Here is a 6,714-nt window from a genome sequence, read left to right on the forward strand (position 1 = left end):
CAGGCACCTTGCTCTGCCTACCTGGGCAAATCTCCTGCAGCGGGTACCCAGCTCTCCTGGGTGGCTCATTAACTTTCTGATGACACAGTCACACTGGAAATTCTGGTTCGCGAGCCAGGCCTGGATGAGGGGCCCCAAAAGAATTCAGAACGTGGGTTAAGGTTTCTTCCCGGTTTGACAGGTGGGGCAGGGGACGAAGCTGCCTCTCCACATGGAGCATCTCAGGCAGGACGGAGATCAGATGGGGATGAGGGGGAAGAGAGCGTGGGTAGAGTGCCTCGGGATTGGCTGCAGACCAAGGCGCTGGGCCAATAGAATGCCACACCTTTTTTTTTTTTTTTAAAGCTGAGTCAAAGATCAACTAGTGATAATTATCTGCATTTTGCTCCCCAAAGAAAAATGTTGTTTGTTTTGTGACTGGTCCAATAAATATGTTTGTGCCTCTTCATCTCACGTTCTGCCAGAAAGCCTGGCCTGCCCAGAATGGTCTGACCTTCGGTCAGGCGCCAGAACCATAGAGTGACAGTGCTCAGTTTAGGGAAGGGCCTCACTGGTAATTGTTAGCTTTCTGGAGGTCCCACATCCCTTTAAGAGTCTGACAAAAACTGTTAACGGGTGCTCCAGAAAGATGTACACGCCTCCCTACACATACCACCGGCCCTGCCTTTCAGGGAAACACAGATGAATAACTCTTGGCTTTTGGCCAAAGGGGAAAAAATGCCTAAGTTTTTGAATGCACATTTTTATTGGGGTAGCACTTCATAAAGAAGAGTGCACAAATGTTAAAATACTTTGTGAAAATCAATATATTATTACGTACGTATATACCCTCGTGACTGCCATTCTGATAAGAATATAGATCTCTGCAGGCCTCACAGTGACCCAAGGACATGTTGACGTTTTGACGACTTCACGACACCTACCCTAACCAAGATGGAGATGCCTGCCCTCCACAGTACCGCCATGGCACACACGCAAGATTGTCACACTTGCTGACTCTCTCTCCCACCAATCATGACATATTAAACCTCTTCACCCCGATGCTGATGACAGGAGGCACCAAGATGTGTGCACTGCACTAAACCGAAGTTCCTCCTCCGGATCGCATCGATTTCTCTCAGTTGTTCTTATTCAGAATAACACCTACAAGTCGTTGAGTGCTAAGCCTTGTGCTAGACTTAACACCTTTAACTTGAGTCCTTGCATCAATTCTATGAGCCGAGTGGTATTACCACCATTTCACACTGAGGTTTTACTGAGGTTAAGAGTCTTGTCCAAGACCACAGAGCTGGTCAGTGGTAACAGCTGGATGCAAACCCAGCTCTGTGTGACACCAGAGCTCCACATGTATACTAACCACTCTCTTCTCAGCTCCTTTACCAGAGGGGCTGGGGAGGAGGAGAGGGATGGGAACTGGAGTTACAGGAAGAGGAGAGTGGTCCTCCTGCACCCTGATCCTAGCTTCCCAAAGATGACCTCAGAGTATTGGTCAAGGTGCTGAATTTCAGTTGCAACATATGATTTTTAAATTATAAAAGTCATACATATTTTTAGTAAGAATGAATAAATGAATGAATTGCCGTTCAGAAGAGTATATAATGAAGGATAAAAGTCCCCTGGCCACCTCCGAGAGGCAGTCACCACCACTAACAGGTTCCCTGGCGTCCATCCAGAAATCACAGAGGGCCATGAAAGTGTCCGTTCTTTCAAAGAGCAGGGTCACATTATACAGGTTGCATTTCATTCTGCTCCTTTCACTTCGCCATGTAGCTCGCACACTTTTTCATATTAGTACATACACCTGTACTCTATATTTAGAATACTTCACTTTTTAGAATATCCTAAGGTATGACTATTCCACAATTTATTTAATCACGTTTCTACCGATTGCCAACAGGACAGGTTGTTTTCAGGTTTCCGAATTATAAACTCTACTGTACTAGACATTTCCGAACACATACCTTTCCACCTGTGTATAGTTATACCTGTAGGAGAGATTCTGGAAGTGAAACTGCTGGGTTAAAGGGTATCATTATTTAAAATGTTGATTCTTCCCAAAGGGCTGCGGGAGTGTGAATATTAGCCACCTCCCACCCCCTGCAAAACAAACAAACAAACCAGACCACATTCTAATCCCTGGAACCTGTGAACAAATGACCTTACATTGCAAAATATGGGACTTTACAGATGTGATCATTGAGATGGGGAGGTTATCCTGGAATATCTAGGTGGGCCCGATGTATGCCCAGGTCCTTATAAGAGGGAGCAGGAGGGACAAGGTCCGAGGGAACCATGTGTGGATGGAAGCAGAGACCAGAGCCCTGTGGCCACGAGCTGCCGCCTCCAGGCTACAAGAGGCCAGGAGCAGATTGTCCCCTGGAGTCTCCAGAAGGAATGAGTCCTGCTGACACTCAGACTTCAACCTGGGGACTAAGTCACAAGATGTTGGTCTTCTCCTGTCCATAACTGTAAGGTGATAAATTTGTGTTGCTTTAAGTCACTAAATTGATGGTAATTTGTACAAACATCTATAAGAGGCAAACACACTCTCATTTGTACCAAGAGTGGGTGCTTGAGCCCCCAAATCGTACCAAACAGTGTAAATATATTCTAAATAGTTTAGGGCAGAAGTTGTGAATCTGTTGGGATTCCTGTGAGAACCTGAGGCTTTCTATGACTCTCTCTCTCTAAAGAAGAAATCATGCATATCTGTATGTGTCTACTCTTTCAGAGAGACCACGGACCCCTGAAGCTTGTCCCCAGACCTTGCAAGGTTTTGAGATGTCCTTTTAAGACTTTGAGTTTCCCTTTCCTTGCGAGGTGCCCAGAGGCAGGCTGAGATTCATAGCCATGGTCTCAGTGTGGAAAATCTCCAGTTGTCAGGGCAGGAAGGGTCCTTGAAGGTCATCTGGGTACCATGCTCATTTTACTGACGGAGAAAATGAGGCCGAGGTAGTAAAACCAGCACCAGCCCCGGGTCTCCTAACTCCCAGGCCTGTTTGCTCTTTGTCCGCACGCCCTCCGTCTCCAGGGGAGGAGGAAGGCTGGCGAAGCACTCCTAGGCCCGCCGGGGGTCTTGGAAACACCTCAAGTTACAGGGGAGGCCAAGTTTCTTTTCCAATCAAGCACTGGCTTTCCCCAGTTCCTATGAATTAATGCTGGGTTTCTCTCGGGAGCTGCCACGGAAGGGATAGGATGGGGAACATGGCCCTAGCTCCTCCCCTCTGTTTTTGAGAAACGACCCAATCTGACCTCCTGGCTGCCTAGGTTCTGTGACAGTCCTTCCCACTGGTTTCTTCTTCTTCTTCTTCATCTAGGCTTTTTTGGTTCTTGAATCTGTTGGAAAATAGTTTTGGACTAAATGGGGTGTGAGAGCTTCAGGGATATACTTGACCTTCCCTGGGGAGCCCTGAGTGGACACCCAGGTTGGAGAGAAGGAAACGGGGCACCTGGCCGCAGAGGAAAACCCGAGTACCTCTGCTGGCTGAGCCCTGTTTTCTGACCAGCGCCCCCTGGGGAGCACAGAGAGTGTGCCAGGCACAGCACTGAGGTGGTTCGTGCATGCTACCATCTGACCCTTGCAGGAACCTGAGAAGTGGTAATACTGCTGTGGACTCTTCTTATCAGTAAGGATCCTGATGTTCAGAGAGATTGAGAACTTGCTAGTTCTGGGCAGAGCTGGGTTTTCAGCAGCCAGCTTTTAACCCGTTAGTAGCTTTTGCCCCCATTCTTGGCTGGGGAGGCTCCCAGGAGAGAGAGACCACTGCCACGGACTGTTCCCAGCAGGCTCCGCCTCCACGCTGTTCCTCAACCCTCGAGCCCATCCCTTCCTCTGCTTCTTTCTTGCATTTGCCCCTGTCCCTTCTCCAGCCACCTCCTGTGACAGGCACAGGTGCTACGATGGCAAGATGGACGGATGCAATCCCTGTACTCATGGCCATGTCCATTAAATGGTCACACAATGTTGAATTATAATTCTGATGACGGCAAGAAGGTCAAGGACAGAATGAGTGGAGAGTATTTCACAGAATAATCGAGACCTAGGCTTCAGGAGGAGGGGCGTTTTAAGTGAGACTTGAAGGAAGATGGGAGGCTCATCTGTGGACGGGGGGGGGGGGGTGCGGTGGGGTGGGGAAGCATTCCCTGCGGGCAGGCGTAGGTGCGAGTGTGTGGGGACAAGGGGGCTCCTGGGGTCCTAGGATGAACTGAAAAAGGCCTGTGGTATGATTGTTTATCCTGTATTTTTTATCCTCACCCAAGGACATTTTTCCATTTTCTGTTCAGATAGAGTGGGAGGGAAAGAAAGGAAGAGAGAGAGAGAGAGAAACATCGATGTGAAAGGGACACATCGAGTGGTTGCCACCCGCACAACCCAACCAGGGCTGGGGACAAACTGCAACCAAGACACATGCCCTTGCCCTGGTCAGTTTGGCTCAGTGGTTAGAGCATTGGCCTGCGGTCCAGAGAGACCTGGGTTCGGTTCCCGCTAAGGGCACGTACCTCGGTTGCAGTTTGTCCCCAGCCCTGGTTGGTCGTGCGGGTGGCAACCACTCGATGTGTACCTTTCACATCGATGCTTCTCTCTCTCTCTCCCTCCTACTCTATCTGAAAAAAATATGGAAAAATGTCCTCGGGTGAGGATTAAAAGAAAAAAAGATACATGCCCTTAGCAGGAACCGAACCCGGGTCTCTTTGGATTGCAGGCCAACGCTCTAACTGCTGAGCCAAACCAGCCAGGGCTATCCTGTATTTTTTAAAATTAAATTTATTGGGGTGGCCCTGGCCAGTTTGCCTCAGCAGTCAGTGTCGGCCTGAGGACCAATGAGTCGAGGGTTCGATTCTGGTCAAGGGCACATACTCATGAGGTTTGTCCCTGGCCCTGATTGGAGTTGTGCGGGAGGCAACTGGTCGATGTGTCCCTCTCAAGTTGATGTTTCTCTCTCTCCCTCCCTATCGGAACAAAAATGGAACAATATCCTTGGATGAGGATTAAAAAAAAAATTTACTGGGGTGACATTGGTTAACAGGATCATGTAGGTTTCAGGGGTAGATTTCTATGATACAAGATCTGTATATTGCACTGTATGCTTGGGTCCTCAAGTGCAAAATGGGGATACTGACAACAGGAGAAGTAAATTAGATGAGTAGATGTAGTAGTGTGGATGGGCTGTCCCCAGGCTGCCCCTGGCTGTCCTGCCAAAAGTTAGCCCCTTGCCCATTGCAGCCACCAATGAGTCCAGTGAGCCTTCTCCAGCTCAGGGCTGGGTTCCATGCCAGGCAGTGTTTCAGCCCCGACCAGGGGTCCGTTGATTTCCTTTCTTCCTGTTGGTCTGCAACTCCAGAAGGCAGAAATCCCTGGGTTGTATTCTAATGAGGGTGGAGCTTAGGGGCCACATATTTTTAGCTCCGATAGCATCTCGCAGCATATTTTCCCAGGGAAACCCTTGCTTTCCCCATTCTGCCGGAAGCTCGGCCAGCCAGACGAAGCAGCATCTGGGAACGGCTGGGAACAGGCTGAGAAGGGGGCGCAGGCTGAGGAAATCAGAGTAAATCAAACCAGATGGGGCAGCGGGACGGCCTTTGGGGGCTGGTTACTCTCCTCCTCTCCCAGAGGGAAGCAAATGTGTCTTTGTTTCTTTCTACCTCCAGCTTGATTCTCTTTAGGGGGACCTGATGGCAGGATCCGAGCCAGCCCCTCCCCCGTCTGCAGGTCTGGGGCAAAAGTACCACATACCATATGTCTCTAAATAACCCCAAGTTCTAAATCACGCTGTTAAACTGTTATAAAATATGCTCTGTCTTCCTGATGACAAAATGTACATTTATAACACAAAATAAAGTGTATGTAATGTCATGTGTTTTATATGACTGCAAGTTGGCAAAAATACCAAAGATGACTGACTATAATTATCGTTGCATATTTCTGGGTGTTCCGTTGCTGAGCCAGCGATGTCTGAACGGATAAAATAAAGGCATCTGTAATTCATAAATCTATATGTATTTTAGTCTGTAAATTTACTTTTTCTTGCTTTTGTTTCAGCAGCATTCTTCTGTTCTTATCATCAAGATCCCAGCCTTCCCCAGCTTTATGGAGGTATAATTGACAAATAAAAATTGTATGTATTTAAGATGTTCAGTGTAATGTTTTGCTATACATACGCATTGCAAAATGATCACCGCAATCAAGTTAGTAACTCATCCATCACCTCACGGTTACCTTTTTTGTTTTTTTGGTGTAGTGAGAACAGTTAAGATCTCTATGGTGTCTAAATGTTCATCTTCTCCCTCTGTCTTCACCTAGTAACTGTGAAAATGGAAACACAGTACCGCCTCTCTGTCGTAGTGGATATAGCACACAAAGTGACTGTGCTTGGTGCCCGCACACATCGGGCCTCATTGTATATTAGTTCCCATTCTCCCTCTTAAAACTAGTGATCTAGGGTGTCAGTTACACGCAGTGCAACTATGACATCCCTAAGGGCAGGAAATAGCTCCTACATCTTTCCCAGTACAAGTTAATTCACAAAGAGGCAATTTCGTAGTAAGAAAGCAAAACAAGCCATGAGTTTGGGGCACCCTGACCTGCTGGCTCCTTATCTTCTTCCATTCCGTTCGGGTTGTCGTCTTAAGTCATCCACTTTAATGTGGCCTTCCACAGGGTGACGAGGACCGGAAAATGACCCGGAGTCACGACCCAGACGCTGCTTTCACCAG

This window comes from Molossus molossus, unplaced genomic scaffold (assembly GCF_014108415.1).
Source record: "Molossus molossus isolate mMolMol1 unplaced genomic scaffold, mMolMol1.p scaffold_m16_p_4, whole genome shotgun sequence".
Taxonomy (NCBI): domain Eukaryota; kingdom Metazoa; phylum Chordata; class Mammalia; order Chiroptera; family Molossidae; genus Molossus; species Molossus molossus.